A 24,450-nucleotide genomic window follows, 5' to 3' on the forward strand; every position below is an offset into this window, starting at 1 on the left:
ACCTATCTTCCCTTCGCGATTGAACTAACTGAATCATTTTAGTCCGAAAGAATGCGTGATATTGCGTTGCGCAACTTGAAATTTAATCGCCAAAAAATGTTTCCCACCAGAAAATGTCTTCAGCTGAAAGAAGCGCTCTTATTAACTGAAAAGTTCACTGCTTATCATAACTTTTAGCATACATGAAAACTTGACATCTTTCATCATATTTTTCCTTCTCATACAAAAGTATTACATCAAGTAGATTAGTTTGCTAAAAAAAAACTAGTTTTGCTGTCAGCTTTCACGCGAAAGCGGAACGTGCCATGTCACGCATCAGTGACGTCGTAAACAAAATTATGCAAATTTCTGGTGAAATGAACACTTTAAGATCTTGTCAGCTTTCATAGAAGTTTCAAAGGGAAAAAATGTTTCATTTTTGCAATTTACATCTGGTAATTTATGGAAAAGCAAAAGGACACGGTCGATAAATAATTCTTATTTAGCAAGAGCTTGTCGTATTTCATTATTTTCACTTGAGGATTACGTGGACTCAACTCCAAAGGAAAAATTTCACGCATTTATGTTGGGCATTAAATGTAATGCGATACTTTGTTGAACAGATTTCCCTTTGTGAGATTGGCTTGAAAAACACAAATCTACCTGGAAGTTAAAAAAGTATGCCCTACAGAATCCACTAGCCCGATCGCAAAATCCAGTAGCCCCGGACTAACGGACATGAATTTGCATGGCGTAGCTGCACATGGCGTGCTTCTATGAACTTTGAATGAAAAAACACCTGATTTTTTTTTCAATCGGCGCATCAAAATAATCTTTTTCAATCTGTAGAGAATAATTTGACAATCATTTTTATAGTACAATAATGGTTATTTTGCATTACATAATCGAGCAAAGATATAATTTCTTTTAGCTTTTAAGGAAGTTTCCGTAGCCGTCTTAATTTCAATTACTGATGTGTCATCTGCATTCACAAGTTGGCTCACAGGAGCCTTTGCTTAGTGATGTAATAATTCTGCTGCTTATTTTTGAATCTGGAGTAAAGTAGCACTAATCTTGTTTGTCAACAATTTATTGTCAAAACTGCGAGTAAAAGGTTTTGGCAATGTAAGGTAGTCTTGCAGCATAATTAAAGTAATTTTATTAGGTCTTTTTCTTCTGATGAAAGGAGTATAATTTACAGTTTGCACTCTGAGATGTGTTTGAATGAATTACTTACTACATGTAAGTAAAAAAAAAAATATTCGTTGTAATTTTTTCATGAACTTCTAAAATAGCAATTATTGTTCCTGACAGGGCCGTCATACAGCAATGGTGATGTCCGCCTTGTGGGTTCAAGCTTTCATGCTGAAGGCCGCGTGGAAATATATCACCTTGGTAGTTGGGGAACTATCTGTGATGATTACTTTGGCATAGAAGAGGCTAATGTGGTTTGCCGTCAGCTTAGTTACAGCCTAGGAGCTCAGTACTGGTACCACAATGCTCATTTTGGAATGGGGAATGGCTCAATCTGGTTGGATGATGTGAATTGTGTTGGAAATGAAACTAAATTGATTAATTGCAAGCATGGTGGTTGGAATAACCACAACTGTCATCATTTTGAGGACGTGGGAGTGATTTGCTTGGAGGAAGGTAGGCATTCATATTTAAGGTAATTTGAAGTTTTGTTTAAATGAGAGTGGCACATACTAGTCCTGTCACCTTCGCATACAAGATCAAATATGGGTTGGAGGTGATGGTTTTCAAGGAGATCGAGGGAAAATGTGAGTAACTGGAGAAAAACATCTCAGAGAAAGAATGAGAACTAACAACAAACTCAACCTACATGTGTCACCAAGTCCAGGAGCCTATCTTGGGCCAAATTAGTGGGAGGCGAGTACTCTCACCATTACACTTTCCATACCCTCCCAAATTCTATAACTTGTAGTCTTAGAAGCCTTAGACAAAGCATCAATAATGCTTGCATTTGTCTCTTATGTGAAGATTGCAAACTTAAGGCAACTGCAAACACTAGTCCTAGCAACCATTATTTGGGTCATTAGTGCTAACAACACAACATTCATTTGTATCCTTCATGTTCACATTGCTGCAATTTCCATGATAATCACCCATGACGTGCTCGAGTGTGGCCTCGTAGCTCAGTAGGTAGAGGAACAGTTGATCAACTCCAGAGATCATGGGTTTGATTCCCACCGAGGTCAAAGATTTCTTTGCCATGTGTGGTCTCCCATTTCCTTTCTAGGGATAACACTCAGTGGGAAATTCATGGGTTCACGTAATTAGCACTTTTAATTAACATATACTGCAGAGTTAATCCATCATTTGTGACTAAATGTGCCACCATGAAAAACTACTCCTGACCAAATTACATGTTTGAATATGGTAGCAATTATTGTGGTTCCATTTGTTGTTGTGTTTTATGGCAGTGTTGCCTTAATTTATAATTACAGTCGAACCTCCCTTTGCGACCACCTCTCGTAAGCGACCACCTCTCATTAGCGACCACTTTTCCAAAATACCAAAAGTTTTCAAGTCAAATAACTAAAAATGGAACCTCTCGTAGGCGACCACCCCTCGTAAGTGACCACTTTTAGGGGTGATTGTTTACAATTTTTAATTGTTTTTAACCTCCCACTTGACACACAATCTACTGTTTCTCTCACGGGCGGAAATTGCAAAATGTGTCGATGTAACATATTGGCCCACATCATTACAACGGACGCCGTATTGAAATCTCACAGGCGGAGCTACCGGAATTATCTCCCAAAAAAGATTTAAACGATTGATAACATACACTTGCACTATAGTGTACACTGAAAGAAACTTTAATCAGGTTGAATCCCTTGTAGGAGAGAAACTTTCTTATCTTGTTAATAGCACACTAGACATGCATGACTGGTGATGACTCTCTCAATCTGGTATTAGTCAATAGAAAACTTGTGGCGATAAAGAACGACAACTGCATTATGTGACAAACAAACAAACGCGAAAGTTGTAGATGTTTTAAGCTTGAAATTTAACATTGCAAAAATGCCGTTTAATGTTTGCTCCTAAATCAGGCAGTCTAAAGAAAAGTTATTACTTTGGGTTTCGATAAGCACTGGCAAAAGGGTTTGGTCTCCGCAATTACCATATGTAAATTACCCGAAATTTAGACCCCCTGTGGTCTGACCTCTGGTAAGCGACCACAAATCCTTGACATTATGGGTGGTCGCTTACGGGAGGTTCGACTGTAGTACATTTTGTACCATGATTTATATGCCCAGTGCAGTTTATAACAGGTTCCATGTTTAGATTTTTACTTCATGTAAGCGTAAACAATAATAGATAATTCCCTGTCTTAAAGGACCTTAGTCAGCCTCCGCCATTTTCGATGCCATCGAAATTATTGATATTGCATGGTGAAGCGAAATCTTATAGCTTTACTGTAAGTTGTTTTCGTGAAAGTATGTTTCATTATCTTTAGTAGTTTCACAGTGATTTCATTCATTTTGACATGCTCCGAAAAAGATATAACAGCCAAGCTCTCGCATATAAACAAAAGCAAAGGTGTGGCTGACTAGGGCCCTTTAAGGAGGCTCGAGGCAGTTTTTTTGGATTTAGGGTAGAAGTTTTGAAATTACAATCTCGCATACAAGATAAACTTCGATCTCCTTCATACTACATCATCATTTCAACATATGATCAAAGTTAATTTTCTCATCGGTTTCCAAGCAACAGCTATTACCATAGCAACGGAAGCGCATAGCCTCTCATTTTAAACATTGTCGATTATCTCGAAATCTAGTCAGACACTTTATGACGAAACTTTAGGGATTTAAACTACTCAATCTAGACAACTTGTAGGCGAAATTAGAAAAAAAATCTGTAAGAGCGTTTTCAAGTAAATAATGAATCAATTTTTAAGGGGTGATTTTGTTTATTCCAGCATTTTTCACCAATATCTCTGGCAAAATAAAACTTGACACTTTGTCTTTTCTGTCAAAGGGTCTTTCCTGATAGCAAAACATTCTAAATTTATATTGAGCTTCATGGGTGTCTCCGATTTTAAGATATTTATGTTTAAAAGCTGTGAAAATAAAGCGCAGATGAATGAAAAAGTTCCTACTTTGCATAAATCGAGGTATCTTTAAAATGCCCCCACAGATTTTTTTGTTAAATTACAAGCGGTAAAAGTAAGAATTCTTTTCGATATCTACGCAAGTTTTAGGCTCAGGAACCGAAATTGGTGTCGGATAAGAAGGCTGAATCTTGGTCAAGTTTCAGTCGTTATTCGCTTTCTCCGAACAAGAATTTTATTTTGTTTGTCCCGGTCTATTTCACTGCTATTCACGTGCTTTGAATATTTATCATAACGTGAAGTCGTGCAAAAGGTAAAATTTACAATGGAAGACTTGAGAAGCAGGAGCATATATTTATGTAAATTTTACCTTTTGCACGACTTCACCTAATCATAAATATTCACAGCACGTGAATAGCAGTGGAATAGACCGGAACAAACAAAATAAAACTCTTGCTCGGAGAAAGCGAATAATGACTGAAACTTGACCAAGATTCAACCTTCTTATCTAACACCGGTTTCAGTTCTTGAGCCTAAACCTTAAGCGAATATCGAAAAGAATTGTTACTCTAACCGCTTGTAATTTAACAGAAAAATCTGCCAGGGTATTTTAAAGATATCTCGATTTATGCAAAGTAGGAACTTTTTCATTCATTTGCGCTTTATTTTAACTGTTTTCAAACATAAATATCTTAAAATCGGAGACACCCATGAAGCTCAATGTACATTTAGAATGTTTTGCTATTAGCAGTGACCTTTTAACAGAAAAGACAAAGTGTCAAGTTTTATTTTGCCAGAGATATTGGTGAAAAATGCTGGAATAAACAAAATCACCCCGTAAAAATTGATTCATTATTTACTTGAAAACGCTCTTACAGATTTTTTTCTAATTTCGCCTACAAGTTGTCTAGATTGAGTAGTTTAAATCCCTAAAGTTTCGTCATAAAGTGTCTGACTAGATTTCGAGATAATCGACAATGTTTAAAATGAGAGGCTATGCGCTTCCGTTGCTATGGTAATAGCTGTTGCTTGGAAACCGATGAGAAAATTAACTTTGATTATATGTTGAAATGATGATGTAGTATGAAGGAGATCGAAGTTTATCTTGTATGCGAGATCGTAATTTCAAAACTTCCACCCTAAATCCAAAAAAACTGCCTCGAGCCTCCTTAACTGAGGCAAAATTTTCCAAATGTGTAAAAAACTTAGTGTGCTAATTGCTGCTGTTGTACAATGTAGGAATATATTCAACTCCAGGAACCTGTGACTTTGAGAAAGGGCATGGAATGTGCGGCTATCAAAGAGTTACTGAAAAAAGCAATTTCAACTGGACCTTTGGAAGCAGAAAAACTGGATATAACCAATGGCCAAAAACAGATCACACCACAGTTAACTTAAGAGGAAAAGGTACAGTGGTAATCAAACTATGTACATGTAAGACATTGTGTTGTACAAAGATTATAGTAGATAAACTGAGAGTTTATAGATTCGAACTGGGCAGCGGTAAAAAAAAAACTTCCCTTTGAGGCCAAAGATTTTTTCTTAATTTGATTGTTTGGTCTTCCATTTCATTGCTTAGGCTAATGTAGCCTGCAAACGTTCCGGCTGTTGCTTCTTTCCACTTTATTTTTTGGCAGAAAGATGGAACGGCCGGAAATATGTGTGAGTTTGGAGGCTTGAGCTAATGTTCAGTGGGTAATTTGTGTGTTCACTTTAAAGCACTACAACCTACACTGTAGAGTAAATTCTCTCATCCATCATTTGTGTTATTAGTGCTAGCAACACAACGTTCATTGTCTCCTTCACATCCACATATTTGCCGCAATTACCATCATAATCACCCATGTATTGCTTTTGTCTTGCCTTGTAGCTTTGCCAGTCAGTAGGGTAATGTTGTTGTGGGTTTGATTCCTGCCAAGGTTGAAGACTTTTCTTTTCCTCATGCAGTCTTCCATGTCCCTACTAGGGCTAAAGTTCAGTGGGAAATTTATGGGTTCGCTTAACCCTACAACAGACACTTAACAGAAATAGTTCTCTGATCCATCATTTGTGTTATCAGTGCTAGCAGCACAACACAGAATTTGTTAACTAGTTCATCTGCTTTACTTGGTGTAATGCTGTAGGTATTGCTTCAACAACAACAACAACATTTTATTTAGACAGGGTAAACTAGAATTACACGGAGTAATTTTCATCCAGGTCCTGCTTAATAAAAAAGAAAAAAAATATGTAATATAAATATTAGTTAAATACATATCAACTTGTGTTAATTGGTTGATATTTAAGCAAAGAAGAATAGGGTAATTCTTTTTGCTTCAGCCTTTTTCTCAAGATAAATACAGAGCTAGGTCTTTTACATAATAACCAGTCTGTGCCAATTTACCTTCTTTGGGGCAATTTCAGTTTTCAAGGCAAGGTAGTGACCCTTACAAGTTTTTTTAGTTCAACATAAAGTTCGCATCATCTTTTTACTAGGTTTTTACATGACCACTTTCATGAAATTTTGGGAGGATATTATGCAAGGAAAAGTAGCTCGTCTTCAAAGTCCTACTATTTCCTCTGCCTCTTGTCTTGAGTTCTACTATTTCATGGGTGGAACTACAGCTGGGGAGCTGCTTGTTTACTTAAAGACTACAGAGAAAGAAAAATTGGTTTGGCAGTTGATTGGTGACCAAGGATATGAGTGGAAGAAAGGAGTTATTCCTATTGACAGCAAATATCGAAACTTTAATGTAAGTATACACAGTAGATTATAGTTCTTTATCTTTTTCACAAACTTCATTCATTAAATTTATGTCAAGTGGTTTCTAGTGCAGAGTATGTGCACTATTGGGATAGGGTGGACTTTCAGAGGGGAAAAAGGCAACACGTTCAATCTGTTTTGTTCGCAATGACTTGCATTGAAGCGAACTGTTTAAGTAAACTCTTGACAGCTTTGTGCATATATAGTTCACCATACGGTAGCTTAAACACTCACGTGATAACTCACAACGCAAATATAAACAATAGATCGTCTCCATGGATACAGATACCTCCAAAGTGGGCTTATAGTAATGGACGCGCGCTCGTTCAACAATATTGAACACGGTGGCCAAAGGAATGCAACATTGTTGTTCACACTTAAGAACAACAGAAATGTTGGACAATGTTGAAGACGATGTTTCATGGAAATCAAACTTCGTTGAACATCATCCAACGTCATGCAACATTGTGCAACATGTTGGCCAAATTAGTACAACATGTTGCATCCGTTTGGCCGGGTCTTTAGAGTTTTTTACTTTCTTCTTTTAAAGCTTCATTTGATACCTACAATTTTAAAATTTTATAGACACTAGTTTCGTACAAATTATTGCATGCTTGCCTTTTTAATTATTATATTTTAAGTCCAGGGCCCCTCTGGATATCAGCCTCGTTGCTGAATGGGCCACCCTGGCAAAATAAAGTTTACCTTACCTTACGTTACCTTACCTTACTGATCATTTGATTTCTCGAGAGCATTTGATATGCTTTCTCACTGAGTAGTCATTGACAAACTCAAAGTGCCTATGAAGTAAAAAAACAAGTTTAGTTTATTTGAGAGTGAGGAAGGATGGTATTTTTAGTTTTGCGATATCTTCTCTCGTTCCAGATATATTCAAGTTTTCATATTATACAAACTAGAAAATGAGATCATGAGTGGTCACTGCATAGAGACAAATCGTAAAATAATGAATATCTTTGGAAAGAATAGGCTTGGGTAGGTGAGCCTTGGCACCAGTATCGTGTCCTAAGAAAGACACATGCTGGTATATATTGTGATGTTGCTATGGTAACACTCTTGGCTTCAGTCCCTTTCTGTTTTAAACCAGTCATTGCTATTTGTGACTATAAAACGAAAGAGATTATCCTGTTTGAAAGGGACGCAATGCCCAAAAAAGGGGAATGTAATTGCAACACGAGAGAGACCCGGAAATGCATTATTTCTGTCTTTCTCAAATTACGTTACTGGTGCCACGTTTGAGCTACATTAATACAGAATTTCCAGAGAGATTGTTGATTTTGTGGTTTGTCTCCATAGTGTAACCACTTATGGTGTCAGCACTTGAGTCATCATTTAACTTGAGTGTCTTTGAAATGAGAGAAGGTATTGCAAAAAGATAACGCCATTCTATTTCTTTTGAAAGGTCTTTCAAATAGGCTAAACTTGTTTTTTACTTCATTGGTGCTTTAAGTCTGTGCCAGATACTTACCCTTTTGTAGTTAAACTGGGTTATAGATTTAATTAAAAGATTGACAGCAAAGGGTCTGTGTGGGTAATGTTATGGCATCATTTTTGTTTGTTAACTGGGGAGTTCCTCAGGGGAAGACGTTCCTGAGGCCAGTGTTATTCATCATTATGGTTAATGATATGTCCTGCCTCCTAGGGTAGTTACGCGGGATGCCCCGAGGGGCATACTGTGTCTAACAAGATGCCTACACTGGCATTTACGCGTGATGCTGTGGCTGATTCATTTATTCCAATTGTATGCTTCGCAGATTGATAAAACTCTCCTTGCTAATGGAATAGTTTGAGTCACGATGATCGCGTTATGTTTTTTCCCTTGTGTTACGCTACTTATGGTTGTACCGGAAATTTCGGAAATTCCATTATAATAACGTAAGCTTATCAGTGACCTTTCCTTTGCACATTGTGGTTCTAAAACTGTCAAACAAAGCACGATTCCTTCGCCAGGAACTCTCCAATTGCCACCGTTTTAAATGTCGAATGCTTCTTAGAAGTTATTCTTTCGACTTACCGCTTCAAAATTGTTAAATTTCCGTTTGAAAACGGCACACTTGAGTCCACAACATGTTAACAATATGGCCGCCACAAATTTAATCTGGGTTTAATGAATAAATCAAATGATGCTTTGACGTCCCACTGGTACGTGTGGGTGGAGAGGGCAGAATTTAATGAAAAAATTAATGTGAAGATTTGTGACTACGATGAAGAAAGAAAAAAAAAAGAAATCGACTCGTTTTTAGACACGGTATGCCCCTGAGGGCATCCCGCGTAAAAACAGGCTCCGTACCTTTTTTCTCATGGTAGCTTCAAATCTGCACAGTAATTTATTCATTAAACTCTGTCCTCTCCTAGTAGGGATGTATTGTTCTGATTGTCTTCAACAAAAGCAGGCCAATCAAAATCCATTCTTGTCGCTTATATCGCGAAGGAGGGGACCCACTCACCCCTACCTGTGTTGCGTCAAAGCATCATTTGATTTATTCATTAAACCCAGATTAAGTTTGTGTGCCGTTTTCAAACGGAACATCAACCATTTTGAAGCAGTAAATCGAAAATAACTTCTAAGAAGCACTTGACATTTAAAACGGTGGAAATTGGAGAGTTCCTGGCGAAGGAATCTTGCTTTGTTTGACAGTTTTAGAACCACGATGGGAGACTGAGAAAAGGTCACTGATAAGCTTACGTTATTGTAATGGAATTTCCGAAATTTCCGGTACAACCATAAGTAGCGTAACATAAGGGAAACAACATAACGCGATCTTCGTGACTCAAACTATTCCATTAGCAAGGATAGTTTTATCAATCTGCGAAGCATACAGCTGAAATAAATGAATCAGCCACAGCATCACGCGTAAATGCCAGTATAGGCATCTTTTAAATTGATAATATCAAGAAGTGAGCAGAAGATGATCTGATGAATCTTAAGTTAACCGAGGAACTTGTTATTAAGAGTAGAACAAGCATTAAGGCTCCACCAGAACCAGTTAGTAGCACGAAGCAAGTGTCATCTTTCAGGATAATCCCAGGATAAACAATTTGATTAATGGGAGAGGCTCTGAGACATATGCTTATTCCGTGAGTACATGCAAAGCTTATAAAATGACTAGGGATCTCCATAATTTATTTAGTATCCTGATTACATGTATTTCACTCTTTAAATATTGTATAAGCATGTGGGGTGCAGTTTAATGTACCAAGTATGAGCCAAATCAACAGGCTGCAGAAAAGAGCACTCAGATTTGGATACTATCAGGTGTTTGAGGCATCCAAAGTGACTTTAAAAATAGCCTTCAGAACAGGCGTTATTTTTTGCATTTTTCAGGCGAGTGGAGGCAAGCAAGGAGCGCGCGTACGCGCAACGAGAAGGGCGTGACCCACGCTCAGCGCTCTCCTGAAAAATGCAGTTGAAATAACGCCTGTTTTGCAGGCTAACTAACAAACAGGAAAGTGGTTAAAGAAGTTTTTAATTATTTACCAGTTCACGTTAATGGTTGATCATTTCGAATAAACGGTTGTATGAAGGTGCAATTGATTGTGCGTTTCTATGCAAATTGCATTATTCTGTCTCTAATACGCCATTGATTGTCATACTATGCAATTGATTGGTGTTAATGTTTAACCATTGCACGATATTAAAAGTGTATTTGTTATCTTTGATTGTCCAAAGGTGCAATTGTTCATCCATTCATGCTATTGAATGTTAATACATATGCAAATAGCGTTATTGAAAGTTCGTTCGCGTTGATGAAGTTCATGCAAAGTGCTAATAAACGTATATTTGCCGTATAGTCTCAACTGTTGACGTAAATGAATGTATATTTTGCGTACATGAGCAGCAAAAGTCACTCACCCGGATGATCATGATTTACGTACTTATGAAAAGGTGTATTAAAACATTTTGTTCCATTCTAAATTACAATATTAATTTGCATGCAATGTGTCTGAGCAAGTGAAGGTGTATAGTACTGAAAGTGAATCATGATTATGTTAATTGTTTCATTTTCCCCCACAATCTCTCGAGAGAAGTCGGCTGGGCTTGGGCTAAACAAAGGGTGCACCATTCGGCACTCATTGATTACTTTTGATGTATTTTGTTGTGCAGATCATTTTTGAAGGTGTTGCTGGTACAGGATTTTATGGCAGTGATGTTGCTATTGATGACATACTTGTATCTGTGAAAGCTACTGTAAATTGTACCTTAATCCTTCCAACAACAGCCAATCCAACACCACCAGGCACACCAACAAAAAGTAAGTCCAGCAAGTGTAAATTACAACCAGTGACTGTGTTGCTTAGTAGTCAGAACAATTAAGACATAATCTTTGGTAAAGTTATCAGCATTACAGCTTACCTTTGTGAAAGGTTTTTTGGTGAAAGAATGCAGGTGAAGTTACCAAGAATCCAGCAAAATTTAATTTGTGGGAGGGGTTTACCAAACAAACAAAAGTAGAGCCTGCACATGATAAGCTGTGACTGACGGCCCTTTACATGACAAGCTGTGACTGACGGCCCTTTACATGACAAGCTGTGACTGACGGCCCTTTACATGACAAGCTGTGACTGACGGCCCTTTACATGACAAGCTGTGACTGACGGCCCTTTACATGATAAGCTGTGACTGACGGCCCTTTACATGACAAGCTGTGACTGACGGCCCTTTACATGACAAGCTGTGACTGACGGCCCTTTACATGACAAGCTGTGACTGACGGCCCTTTACATGACAAGCTGTGACTGACGGCCCTTTACATGACAAGCTGTGACTGACGGCCCTTTACATGACAAGCTGTGACTGACGGCCCTTTACATGACAAGCTGTGACTGACGGCCCTTTACATGACAAGCTGTGACTGACGGCCCTTTACATGACAAGCTGTGACTGACGGCCCTTTACATGATAAGCTGTGACTGACGGCCCTTTACATGACAAGCTGTGACTGACGGCCCTTTACATGACAAGCTGTGACTGACGGCCCTTCACATGACAAGCTGTGACTGACGGCCCTTCACATGACAAGCTGTGACTGACGGCCCTTTACATGATAAGCTGTGACTGACGGCCCTTTACATGACAAGCTGTGACTGACGGCCCTTTACATGACAAGCTGTGACTGACGGCCCTTTACATGACAAGCTGTGACTGACGGCCCTTTACATGACAAGCTGTGACTGACGGCCCTTTACATGATAAGCTGTGACTGACGGCCCTTTACATGACAAGCTGTGACTGACGGCCCTTTACATGACAAGCTGTGACTGACGGCCCTTTACATGACAAGCTGTGACTGACGGCCCTTTACATGACAAGCTGTGACTGACGGCCCTTTACATGACAAGCTGTGACTGACGGCCCTTTACATGACAAGCTGTGACTGACGGCCCTTTACATGACAAGCTGTGACTGACGGCCCTTTACATGACAAGCTGTGACTGACGGCCCTTTACATGACAAGCTGTGACTGACGGCCCTTTACATGATAAGCTGTGACTGACGGCCCTTTACATGACAAGCTGTGACTGACGGCCCTTTACATGACAAGCTGTGACTGACGGCCCTTCACATGACAAGCTGTGACTGACGGCCCTTCACATGACAAGCTGTGACTGACGGCCCTTTACATGATAAGCTGTGACTGACGGCCCTTTACATGACAAGCTGTGACTGACGGCCCTTTACATGACAAGCTGTGACTGACGGCCCTTTACATGACAAGCTGTGACTGACGGCCCTTTACATGACAAGCTGTGACTGACGGCCCTTCACATGACAAGCTGTGACTGACGGCCCTTTACATGATAAGCTGTGACTGACGGCCCTTTACATGATAAGCTGTGACTGACGGCCCTTTACATGACAAGCTGTGACTGACGGCCCTTTACATGACAAGCTGTGACTGACGGCCCTTTACATGACAAGCTGTGACTGACGGCCCTTCACATGACAAGCTGTGACTGACGGCCCTTTACATGACAAGCTGTGACTGACGGCCCTTTACATGACAAGCTGTGACTGACGGCCCTTCACATGACAAGCTGTGACTGACGGCCCTTTACATGACAAGCTGTGACTGACGGCCCTTTACATGACAAGCTGTGACTGACGGCCCTTTACATGACAAGCTGTGACTGACGGCCCTTTACATGACAAGCTGTGACTGACGGCCCTTTACATGACAAGCTGTGACTGACGGCCCTTTACATGACAAGCTGTGACTGACGGCCCTTTACATGACAAGCTGTGACTGACGGCCCTTTACATGACAAGCTGTGACTGACGGCCCTTTACATGACAAGCTGTGACTGACGGCCCTTTACATGATAAGCTGTGACTGACGGCCCTTTACATGACAAGCTGTGACTGACGGCCCTTTACATGACAAGCTGTGACTGACGGCCCTTTACATGACAAGCTGTGACTGACGGCCCTTTACATGATAAGCTGTGACTGACGGCCCTTTACATGACAAGCTGTGACTGACGGCCCTTTACATGACAAGCTGTGACTGACGGCCCTTTACATGACAAGCTGTGACTGACGGCCCTTTACATGACAAGCTGTGACTGACGGCCCTTTACATGACGGCCCTTTACATGACAAGCTGTGACTGACGGCCCTTTACATGACAAGCTGTGACTGACGACCCTTCACATGACAAGCTGTGACTGACGGCCCTTTACATGATAAGCTGTGACTGACGGCCCTTTACATGACAAGCTGTGACTGACGGCCCTTTACATGACAAGCTGTGACTGACGGCCCTTTACATGATAAGCTGTGACTGACGGCCCTTTACATGACAAGCTGTGACTGACGGCCCTTTACATGACAAGCTGTGACTGACGACCCTTTACATGACAAGCTGTGACTGACGGCCCTTCACATGACAAGCTGTGACTGACGGCCCTTTACATGACAAGCTGTGACTGACGGCCCTTTACATGACAAGCTGTGACTGACGGCCCTTTACATGATAAGCTGTGACTGACGGCCCTTTACATGACAAGCTGTGACTGACGGCCCTTTACATGACAAGCTGTGACTGACGGCCCTTTACATGACAAGCTGTGACTGACGGCCCTTTACATGATAAGCTGTGACTGACGGCCCTTTACATGACAAGCTGTGACTGACGGCCCTTTACATGACAAGCTGTGACTGACGGCCCTTTACATGACAAGCTGTGACTGACGGCCCTTTACATGACAAGCTGTGACTGACGGCCCTTTACATGATAAGCTGTGACTGACGGCCCTTCACATGACAAGCTGTGACTGACGGCCCTTTACATGATAAGCTGTGACTGACGGCCCTTTACATGACAAGCTGTGACTGACGGCCCTTCACATGACAAGCTGTGACTGACGGCCCTTTACATGACAAGCTGTGACTGACGGCCCTTCACATGACAAGCTGTGACTGACGGCCCTTTACATGATAAGCTGTGACTGACGGCCCTTTACATGATAAGCTGTGACTGACGGCCCTTCACATGACAAGCTGTGACTGACGGCCCTTTACATGATAAGCTGTGACTGACGGCCCTTTACATGACAAGCTGTGACTGACGGCCCTTCACATGACAAGCTGTGACTGACGGCCCTTTACATGACAAGCTGTGACTGACGGCCCTTTACATGACAAGCTGTGACTGACGGCCCTTTACATGACAAGCTGTGACTGACGGCCCTTTACATGACAAGCTGTGACTGACGGCCCTTTACATGACAAGCTGTGACTGACGGCCCTTCACATGACAAGCTGTGACTGACGGCCCTTTACATGACAAGCTGTGACTGACGGCCCTTTACATGACAAGCTGTGACTGACGGCCCTTTACATGACAAGCTGTGACTGACGGCCCTTTACATGACAAGCTGTGACTGACGGCCCTTTACATGACAAGCTGTGACTGACGGCCCTTTACATGACAAGCTGTGACTGACGGCCCTTTACATGATAAGCTGTGACTGACGGCCCTTTACATGACAAGCTGTGACTGACGGCCCTTTACATGACAAGCTGTGACTGACGGCCCTTTACATGACAAGCTGTGACTGACGGCCCTTCACATGACAAGCTGTGACTGACGGCCCTTCACATGACAAGCTGTGACTGACGGCCCTTCACATGACAAGCTGTGACTGACGGCCCTTCACATGACAAGCTGTGACTGACGGCCCTTCACATGACAAGCTGTGACTGACGACCCTTTACATGACATTAGGACCGATGAGTTCATCTCAGCTATATGTTGGCTGCTCATTTGTGTTTTGTTATGTTCACATGTTGACTTTTTTTTTTATCCCAGTGGCACTTATCCTGTGACTATAAACTCTTTCCTTCTCTCTTGTAAGCCAGTCCTGACGTAATGCTTGCCTATCTGTTCTAAAATTTGCAACAAATGTACTATATGGTAATTTGTAATGCATGAAGAAGCTATGTCATGGGATATTTAAATGTTTTTGTGTCAATGTTTAGGAACTTTTCTCGTAGAAAAACTGCTCCTTAAGAAAATCTTTCGACTCATTTCTATCATGGTGAAGTGATCTTTAACCAGAGACAGTATAGTTAAAAAAAACAAGTAATTAATGAAAGGTATTGTTGTAGACATACCTGAGACAATAAATGTTTTTGGATTTTCCTTGATATAAAAATTAGGTGGCGTAGCCCCGTTAAAGATTGCTACCAGATATCCTCTAAAATATCTCTGTTTATTCTTCAAATGTCGTAGCCTTCTTTTTCAGTTCATTTGGGATAGGAGACAGCAACTGTGAATAGTGCAGATAGTTTTTTTTTATTTTAAACTTATTTTGAAAATCTTCAAAAGTAAGGAAGGTCCCGTTTTACATCTAGAATATCTTGTCTAAACCAGGGACACCTAAATATTTAACAATTATTCACCGAAGTGGAGGTGAATAGTGATGGATATTTACCGAGCCGTGAAGCAGCAAGGTAAATATCCACCACTTTCACCGACACTGAGGTGAATAATAATTATTGTTTTAGTATATACCACACAAGCTGAATAACTAGCGGACCAAAAATTATTTTATTTCTGACAATATACCGACAAATGGTATGAAATTTCAAAAACTCGCGCGCCACGATTTTCTATAAGCGATTTCCTATTGTAGAAAGTTCCGTCTCGCTTTCTTACAGACAAATAAAACTTTGGAGACACTTGATATTTCCTACAGTGTCATTTCTTCAATTTTCTGTGAAATTCTTCTTGTTGTTGAAACCATGCTGAAAAATATTAGCTGTTTCATTGTTTTCATTGTAATTTTAGTGCTCGGCAGTTTTCGTAAACAAGGGATTGTATTTTCAGTTTTCGCCGTAGAATGTGAGGTTGAAAAGATTAGACAACTTACCATTTAATGTCGTCAAACCAAACTTTGTTGCCATTTATGTATTTTTTTAACAGCCTCCTCTTTTATCTAAATAATTTCCTCTTACGTAACCGTGGCGCATAGCACTTGGCAAATCACCTCCGAGCTAGCCAATCAGCGCTCGCGAAAAGCACTATTCACTTGTGTGGTGTACTGTATACTAAAATGGGTTAGTAGGAATTCGTTATGTTCTCAAATTGATAAAAAATTGTAAAAGTTCTCAATAAAAGACCGGTAGACGATTATTACTCGGGCCGTGAGGCGCTGAGTTAAGTTCTCGGTTGCGTTCTTTTTTATTTAGTAATTTTTTTGTGTGTGAACCGATTGTCCAAGAGATAATGCATAACAGTTTGTATATGACCAAATGACGTGTCACATACAAGATGGCAGATGCAAGACAAATGACTAAAAATAAGACTTAAGAGTGAATGTCAGTAAAAATCAAAGAAAATTAAAAAAATGTGGCCACGGTCAAAAAATCCATTTCGCTTATAATTTGTCAGTTTGAAGGCCTAGGTAATTAAGTTAAGAATATAAGGTTAGTTTTTGAAATATTCCATATAACGGCAGAAAGCCATGAAAAACGGTTACCCCACCGGAAGCTGGGATTTCACCACGAGAGAACTCGAAATCTTACACCTTTCAGCTTCTCGCTGCATAGACATTTACACAGCTATGAATCTTTCTTTAGTATATACTTTATTTATCCTCGAATTTGTAGAGTAGCTTTGAATAGCTAATATCTTCGAGAAAATAAATATTAGAAAGAAAGAGTAAATAGACAAAATAAAATAAAATGAAATACAATTACAATAACAATTTTATCAATTTAATACATTGATTCTTCCTGAGTCAAAACATAGTAATCATTTTCATCTCTGCTCGTTTGTGAGCGAACTGAGCTCGGATGAAGTAGACACACTTTTCTCCATCACGCAAAAGTCTAAAATAATCCAAATTCAGCGAGAAAAAAAGCTGACCGGTAGTTTCGCAAATCCTCTGATACTTTGACAAAAGACAGTTCAGTCATTGATTTTTGGGTGTACGGTTTTAAATCTTTAGGATCCAGCAGAACTTTTGCACAAAAATCAAGGGATGTAATTGTGGCCAAGTCGCTCGTCCGTGACACTGCAGAGTCAGGGAGCGAGTGAAATGTAATTATCTCGTGGATATTTTGGTGTTTGTTGCTTTGTTGTACCTGTGTAGACAATATTTAACATCGATATATTTTTTTTTAAACGTTTTAAGCGTTGAAAATAGTTTAAAGCCTTTTTTATACAACCTTTGGCCGAGGAGTTAATTTATTCTATTATGCCTTGTTATTTACGGTTGTAGATTTCAATGGCGCTGAATTGTAATTTTGTCAAAATTTGATCGGCAGTCATCATAACGAGGTTGTCTTCCTCCTCTGATGATGACTCACAAGTGGGTGTGGGTGGCCCTCTGCCACTAGTAGAAGAACACTGTCTTGTCCTCCTTGGTGTAGGCGCAGGAATTCTCGGGGTGTCAGCTGGAAGGCAGTTACACGGTAGCAACATATTTCTGTGCAGGGTCCTGTGACGACCAATGCCAACCTCCGGTCGGACCTCATAGACTGGGCTGTTCTGATCCTTGCATTTCACCAGAACATGTATCGTGTCCTCCCAGTAGGCCCTGAGTTTTCGTGGGCCGGTACGGGGTGTCATGTGACACACAAGCACTCTGTCCCCAGATTGTAACACTGAAGTACGCACTTTGCGATCGCAGTGTTGTTTTCCTTTGGAAGCACTGAGGTTCGCCTTCTGGTTAGCTAGTCCATAAGCTTCGGTCAAAGCTTTTTGCCATGTGTCCACATACTGCGGGTAGCTGCGCTTGTTCGCGGGTTGTGGCGAGTTAAAGATCAGATCAATTGGGAGTCTCGGATGGCGCCCAAATAATAGGAAGAACGGCGAGTACCCAGTAGACTCGTTCCGGGTCCAGTTATAGGCGTGAACAACTTTGTTCAGGTGGTCCGTCCAGTGAGATTTCTGCTTTTCTGGGAGGGTACGCAGCATGAACAGGAGAGTGCGGTTGAAGCGTTCAACTTGTCCATTCCCCTGGGGGGTGATAAGATGTTGTGCGGGAGTGAGCAATCCCACAGAGTTGTTCAAGCCTCTGGAACAGATGGTTCTTGAACTCTCCTCCCTGGTCATGGTGCAGTTTTGCAGGAAACCCAAAAGGAGAATGAAGTCGTTGTACAGTTTCTCTGCAACTGTTTTCGCCGATTTACTGCGGGTGACGTAGGCTTGGGCGTACCGGGTAAAATGATCAACGATGACCAGGATGTATTCGTAGCCTCCACTGCTCTTCTCTAAGTGTAGGAAGTCAACAAATGGAGCAGTTGTCACGATAGGCTGGAGTGGGGCTCTAGCGAGTCCTGTTACCTTGGTCTCCTGTACAAAATTGACGACTACGTTGGAGTCATTCATGTTGAGACCAGTAAATGCCGAATTCACATCTACTACTTGACGCTGTAAAGACTGGTCATCATTTCCCTGTAGAATCTCCTCTATTGCATTGTATCCAACTAGCGGGGTTTCTAGTATCTCTTCCGTCACGAGGAACGGTACTAATAGTTCACTCTCCGGTGATGGAAGTCTAAATTTGAGTTCAACCCATCCTTTGTACGGTATTGTAGTACCATTAGCTGCAGTTAAGTTCAATTCTATATCTACCAGTTCTGAGATATTCCGGATCGGGACGTCAGGCATTATTCGTTTTAGAAGGTCCTCTGATACTATGGAGACTTGGGTGCCAGTATCCCAAAGCGCTTCGACGAGTTGGTCACTCAGGTAGCATTTTACACTACACTTCCTTCCAACTAGCCGTACCAGAGTTGAGTGTTGGATGAGGTTGAGGTGTGTCGCGAAGTGACCAGAATCCACCGCTTCACTGTTCCTCCTATCATCACTGAGGTACTGAATGGCGTTGCACAAAACCCCGTGATGCTGCCAGTGGTTCTTCTGACATGCTTTACTACAGTATTTAACTGCCTTGCAGCCTTAACACTGCCAAAGTGCTTTCTCTGTTCCCTGAACTTTGCTGCAACCATTGTACTGATGGGACTTTTCGTGGTCCTCTCCAGCTATTCGGCGTCCCTCGGACCACCACGGTTGTTCTTGAAACAGCGCGCTGCTATGTGGCCATACTGTCTGCATGAATAGCAGTGCCGACAGCTGTCATGTCGTCCTTGCTCTTTGCAACTTCTATAACCACGCTGTCCTTGTCTAGTTGGCCGCCATTGACTGCGTCCTTCCCCTCTCTCAACCTCCCTCGCTGTTGTCTTCAAGGAGTTGAGGTCTGACTTTATTTGTCGAATTTCTGCGAGCAGCTGGTCGCCTTCACGTGGCTCAGTACGCGCACCAGCGGTTTCTCTCAATTTGGGTTTAGTGCTTTCGTCTCCAGCACTCGCTGCATTTACCCACATGCTCCGGGGATGAGGTTCCGGCGTTCCCAGTTTCGATTTCCTCTCTTCCTGGTTGGATGCCAGTTCGTTAACCTGTTTCATGAGGTCTTCATCGGAAAGATCCTGGTGTCGTAGTGTCGGTCGCAAGTTGGTTGCCAAAATGTCGTCCCTCAGACTGGTTTCGAAAGACTTCAAGAAAGTTTTCTGAATCAAAGGGAAGTCGTAGTTGATTTCGCAATCAGCTTCCTTGCCTGCAAAGCTCACCTTGTTTCGTGCATCGAGGGCACGAAGAACAAACTGTTGTGGTGTTTCCTTTATCTGTTGATAGGCGGTGGCCAGCTGCTGGAACAGCTCTGATGCGGTTTTCTCGCGGTAGTGAACACGAAGAATTTTTCGAAGCTTTGCCAACGAGAGACCAGGGAGGGTTTCAACTTAGCTCCTTGGACTGCTTTGTGGAGAGATGGAGCGTCAAATAGCATCTACAATGTCGTTTTCTTTGTATCCCCTCTTTAGACCTGAGTCTATCTGATGGGTCAGCGAAACGAATGTCAGCTTTTCCGTTTGTCCTGGCTCACCAATTTGACCGGAAATCTTAAACTCACGACGTAGTAAGGATGGATTGATGGTGTCCACGATCTTGATCTCCTCAGACGTTTTAGCTTTGTCTGACGTAATCCCTGGTGATATTTTCTTCATCTCAGCCATTTTCAATTCAATTTCTTTCATCTCTTTTTCTTGTCTTTCTTTGAGCGCGGCATACTGTTGTTCCAAAGCCAACATTTGTTTTTCAGACTCACTCATTTCGAAAGGTGGCGGTTCGTCGAGCAGTTTTAAGCGAATTCCATTTAACAAGTCGGTCTTTACTGTCTGGTCGCTTTCTTCCTCCAGTTTCTCTTCGATTGTCTTAATAATTATCTTGATAACCTGTATTCTACTTTTTCCGGTCACGCTTTCAGTTAATTAACAATTATTGCACGAGCGCGCGTTGGATATGAGATGATAGATAGCCAACGAGGCGCGTAGCGCCGAGTTGGCTATAATCATCTCATATCCTACAAGCGCGACATTTAAAATTTCTGCTAGTTTTACAACTGCAAGTTCAGTTGACGATGGAGCCGATTCCGGTATTCCATGAATTTCCAGCGAACACGTTCTAAACTGTATTGCTCTAGTTCGTCCAGTTCTGTCCGTAACCTCGAGGAATCATCTTCTTGATCTTTTAACCTTTTCCTCATTTGTTCAAGTTCACTTCTAAGAGACTGGTTTTCTTTCGTGGCATTCGCGAGCTTCGTCTTCAGTTCAGTCACGGCCATGTGACTGAAAAGACGCCCTAATTTGTGAGAGCCTTCTTTAAGATTGACGCTATCGTTTAATATAACTGACATAACTTTCAATATCACTTCTTCTTGACAGAGGGGCAGTACCGGCTTCTCCGTTCACCAAGTGTTCTTCCTTTTTTTTTTTTCTTAATTTTTTCTCATTAGCCTAAGACAATACAACATTTACAGTACTACGCACTACTTATAGTACTTACAAAGTTATTATACTTACAGTGTTCGCAATACTTACAATATCTCACAATATTTCGCTTTACTTACAATATTTACAGTGCTTACAACAGTACACATATATTTAATAGAGAAAAAGAAGCCAAAAAGATAGATAATTGTATAATAAATAAATAAATGAATGAATAAATAAATAAATAAATAAATAAATAAATATACTAGATGAATGAAAAAAAAAAACTTTTAGGGAAGTTAAAACAACTAAAGAGGAGGTCTTTGTAGCAAATATATTTATAGAGAGAGGAAAGTTATACAGTAAAAACCCGCGTGTAAGAACCTACTTTTTTAGAGTTTGGCAAAACAGGTTCTTATATTTTGGGGTACTTACTGGCATTTTAGGCTAAGTAGGTTCTTAATTAGGTTCTTAATTTTTACGGAGTAGAAAATACAAATGATACAGTCTTTTAATTGTAGCCGAATTGTTTTATAACAACAGTTCACATTTAACATACATTGTGCATTTTTAGTTTCACTGTGCAATTTTTTGATCTTTAAAGACAACCTTTTTGGTAAAATATTATAAATAAAATAGTTTAACCCCGCATTTAAGAACCTGTTGGAATTTTTTTGGCTAAACAGGTTCTTAGATTTTGGGGTATTAAAGTAGCAAATTTCTGCCAGGAGATTCTTAATTTTCTAGGTTCTTACACGCGGGTTTTTACTGTATTAGATTCTCACTTTTTATTGTAATTTTAGGTTCGTTAAAAACTGCAAAAAGCTGACTGTTCTTCATCCTTCTCTGATGGAGAAGGCTGTATTTGTTTTTGTTTTTGTTTTGTTTTTCGGTTTTTTAGGCGATTCTTCCAAGGATCCCCAATCTTCTCTTTCTTTCTTTTGCTCTTGGTCATAAATTTTGACTCTTGGACGTCCAAACTGAATACGATGGAGGAACGGGAAGTCGTCTCGGTCGCATGAGGTGTTAGCGGTTCTCTTGAGCATACTCCTAAAAAAAATACTCCTGTCGACCTTGCTGAAATGCGATGTAAAGACTACTACCAAATATTTAAACGAATGCTGCATCACCAAGCCGACTGGTATTAAAACTTGGAAGTTTCCCGAAGCTTTTGCGGATTGGGACAATATATAAGTTCTTGTTCATAAACCAATCAACCAAAGACAATAAGTTAAGACAATTCTCTTTCAGGTTACTGTATAGAATACTTGTAACCAAAAAAGAACTTCTTAGATTTCGATTGGCCAGCGATGACAGATGTATCCTATTCAGACTCCACTGAACACACGTTCAGTTATGGAGTGCGATGTAACAATATCCTTTTATTCGGAAGCTTGGTTTGATATTATAAATAATACTGATATTTATCTTACAAGCAAACAAATAATCCTCAACCTTATTCCTCACGTCCCTCTGTTAAACAAAAACACGAGGCGCAAACTACACTTATTCGTCGTTCTTTTAAAGCATTATGTCTACGCGTGTTAATCCTTTAATAAGAAGCCAATTGTAAAAGAATTCCGAAACAAGACGTTATTTCAATGGAAAACTGAGAAATTTGATAATGGTAATAGTAATGGGAATGTATTTATACACCGCGTATATCACATAGTCTCGCTCATGGCGGTTTACAATTCATCTGTCGGGTAAGATCCGACGTCAGCATGTAAAGGCGCCACTAGCAGTCGCTGTCAGTCCATGTATTGATCTCACCCACCCACCCAACCTTTGCATGAATGTGAAAGACAGTTCTGTTTCAGAAACAACGAAAATCACTACTGTGACCGTGGTGTGGATATGTGTTCCTAATTACCATAAAAGTTTGCCAACTTTAGCCTTGAATTTCTCCACGAATTAGTGATCATTCGAGAAGCCATATCAAACACAAGAAGGTTATTCCCAAACACTGAGAAGAAGGTTGAAAAAACGCAGCCGAGTTTTTCTAAACGTCTTCGAAATGTTTGGATATCTGATGAAACACACTTTCGAGTGTTTGATATATTACATAAAAACAGAGAGAGAGATAGACCACCACACCGGGGGCTAGGTCCCCTACTCTTTTCGAACAGTGTGTGGGTTATTTGACGTCCCACGGATTGTTAGGAACAAGTGTTGCGAGACGGGACCTACGGTTTATCGTCCTTATCTGAGAAGGCTAGAAAGTCTAACCTAGAAAGTATAAATCTTTAATTTTTTTTCCCAGAACGTTAACTAGCAAAGTAGTTTACATTGTAATGAACTGTTAAACTTTTATCTCATTCCGAACATTTTTTTTTCTATTCCCTGCCTACTACATTGTAACCTTGAAAGCGATTTATAGTTAGCCATTAGTGTCGCGGTCTCGAGATTTCAATTAAAAAAATCACTGTTTATTCTAGGAAAACCAAATATCTAGAAATAATTAACGATAGATTAATTAGTATAGTTGTCAATTTGCATGCTTGTGGTATTTTTATCACCTGCAGCAATTCGATTGGTTGGATCAACAGTCAAATCAGCAGGTCGCGTTGAGGTGTATCACAACCCAGGATCTAAAGCCAATGAAGGCAAATGGGGTACAGTATGCAGTGGGTCATACCGCAGAACCTTCGATATACATGCTGCCACTGTGGTGTGTAAGGAACTGGGTTATGAGGGAGCAGAAATGGTGGTACCTTGCTGTCAAGTGTTTAAGAAAGGAACAGGACACATATGGCTCGACAATGTCAAGTGTCTAGGAACAGAGCCATCCATTACTATTTGTTCTAACAGTGGCTGGGGAAATACATATTGTACCCATGATAAAGACGTATCCGTAATTTGCAAAACTAAGCAGACTGACAGAACTGGTAGGATCCCGATTTTTTTAGAATGTTTTTCGTTGTCTGTTCTTAAATAAAGGGGATTACTTTATGGAAGTTATTGTTATTGCTGCAGTTAGGGGTTTGCGCCGCATTTGACCCATAATAACCTTAATTCAAATTGCCTTGAATTGAGAGACAAGGGAGCTGTAGTTATCATACCTGCATGTAGACATCAAACCACAGAGATCAGCTAAGACCCATGTTGTAGAACTATTCTTGTTATGATGGGAAGTAGGTTGTCTTGTTATTGCCTCCAGGGGCATTTTTTAACCCCCCCCCCCCCCCCCTTTCTATCAGAATTCCAGGATGCCGCCTGTGATATGGTACAGATGTTTCCTGGAATCACCCGTTAAAGAAAGTACACCTATTGTGAGCCTCTGAAGATCATGTGCTTGCCGGAACTGAAGGAAAACATGGACACTGTCATTTGACAACTGTTATCAGTGTCATT

The 24,450-nt window shown here is 40.6% G+C and overlaps 1 pseudogene across 1 annotated transcript in view; it reads left to right on the forward strand.

The window, feature by feature from the left end:
- Positions 1-24,450, forward strand: part of LOC146489349 (scavenger receptor cysteine-rich type 1 protein M130-like) — an 84,504-nt pseudogene that overhangs the window by 49,694 nt on the left and 10,360 nt on the right. Inside the window, exons 11-15 of the transcript XR_014864422.1 lie at positions 1,294-1,629; positions 5,297-5,464; positions 6,533-6,789; positions 10,924-11,071; positions 23,622-23,984. The product of XR_014864422.1 is annotated as a scavenger receptor cysteine-rich type 1 protein M130-like (transcript). The remainder of the gene's footprint in view (positions 1-1,293; positions 1,630-5,296; positions 5,465-6,532; positions 6,790-10,923; positions 11,072-23,621; positions 23,985-24,450) is intronic.

Source organism: Pavona decussata, unplaced genomic scaffold (assembly GCF_977016875.1).
Source record: "Pavona decussata unplaced genomic scaffold, jaPavDecu1.1 SCAFFOLD_6, whole genome shotgun sequence".
NCBI classification, from domain to species: Eukaryota; Metazoa; Cnidaria; class Anthozoa; order Scleractinia; family Agariciidae; genus Pavona; species Pavona decussata.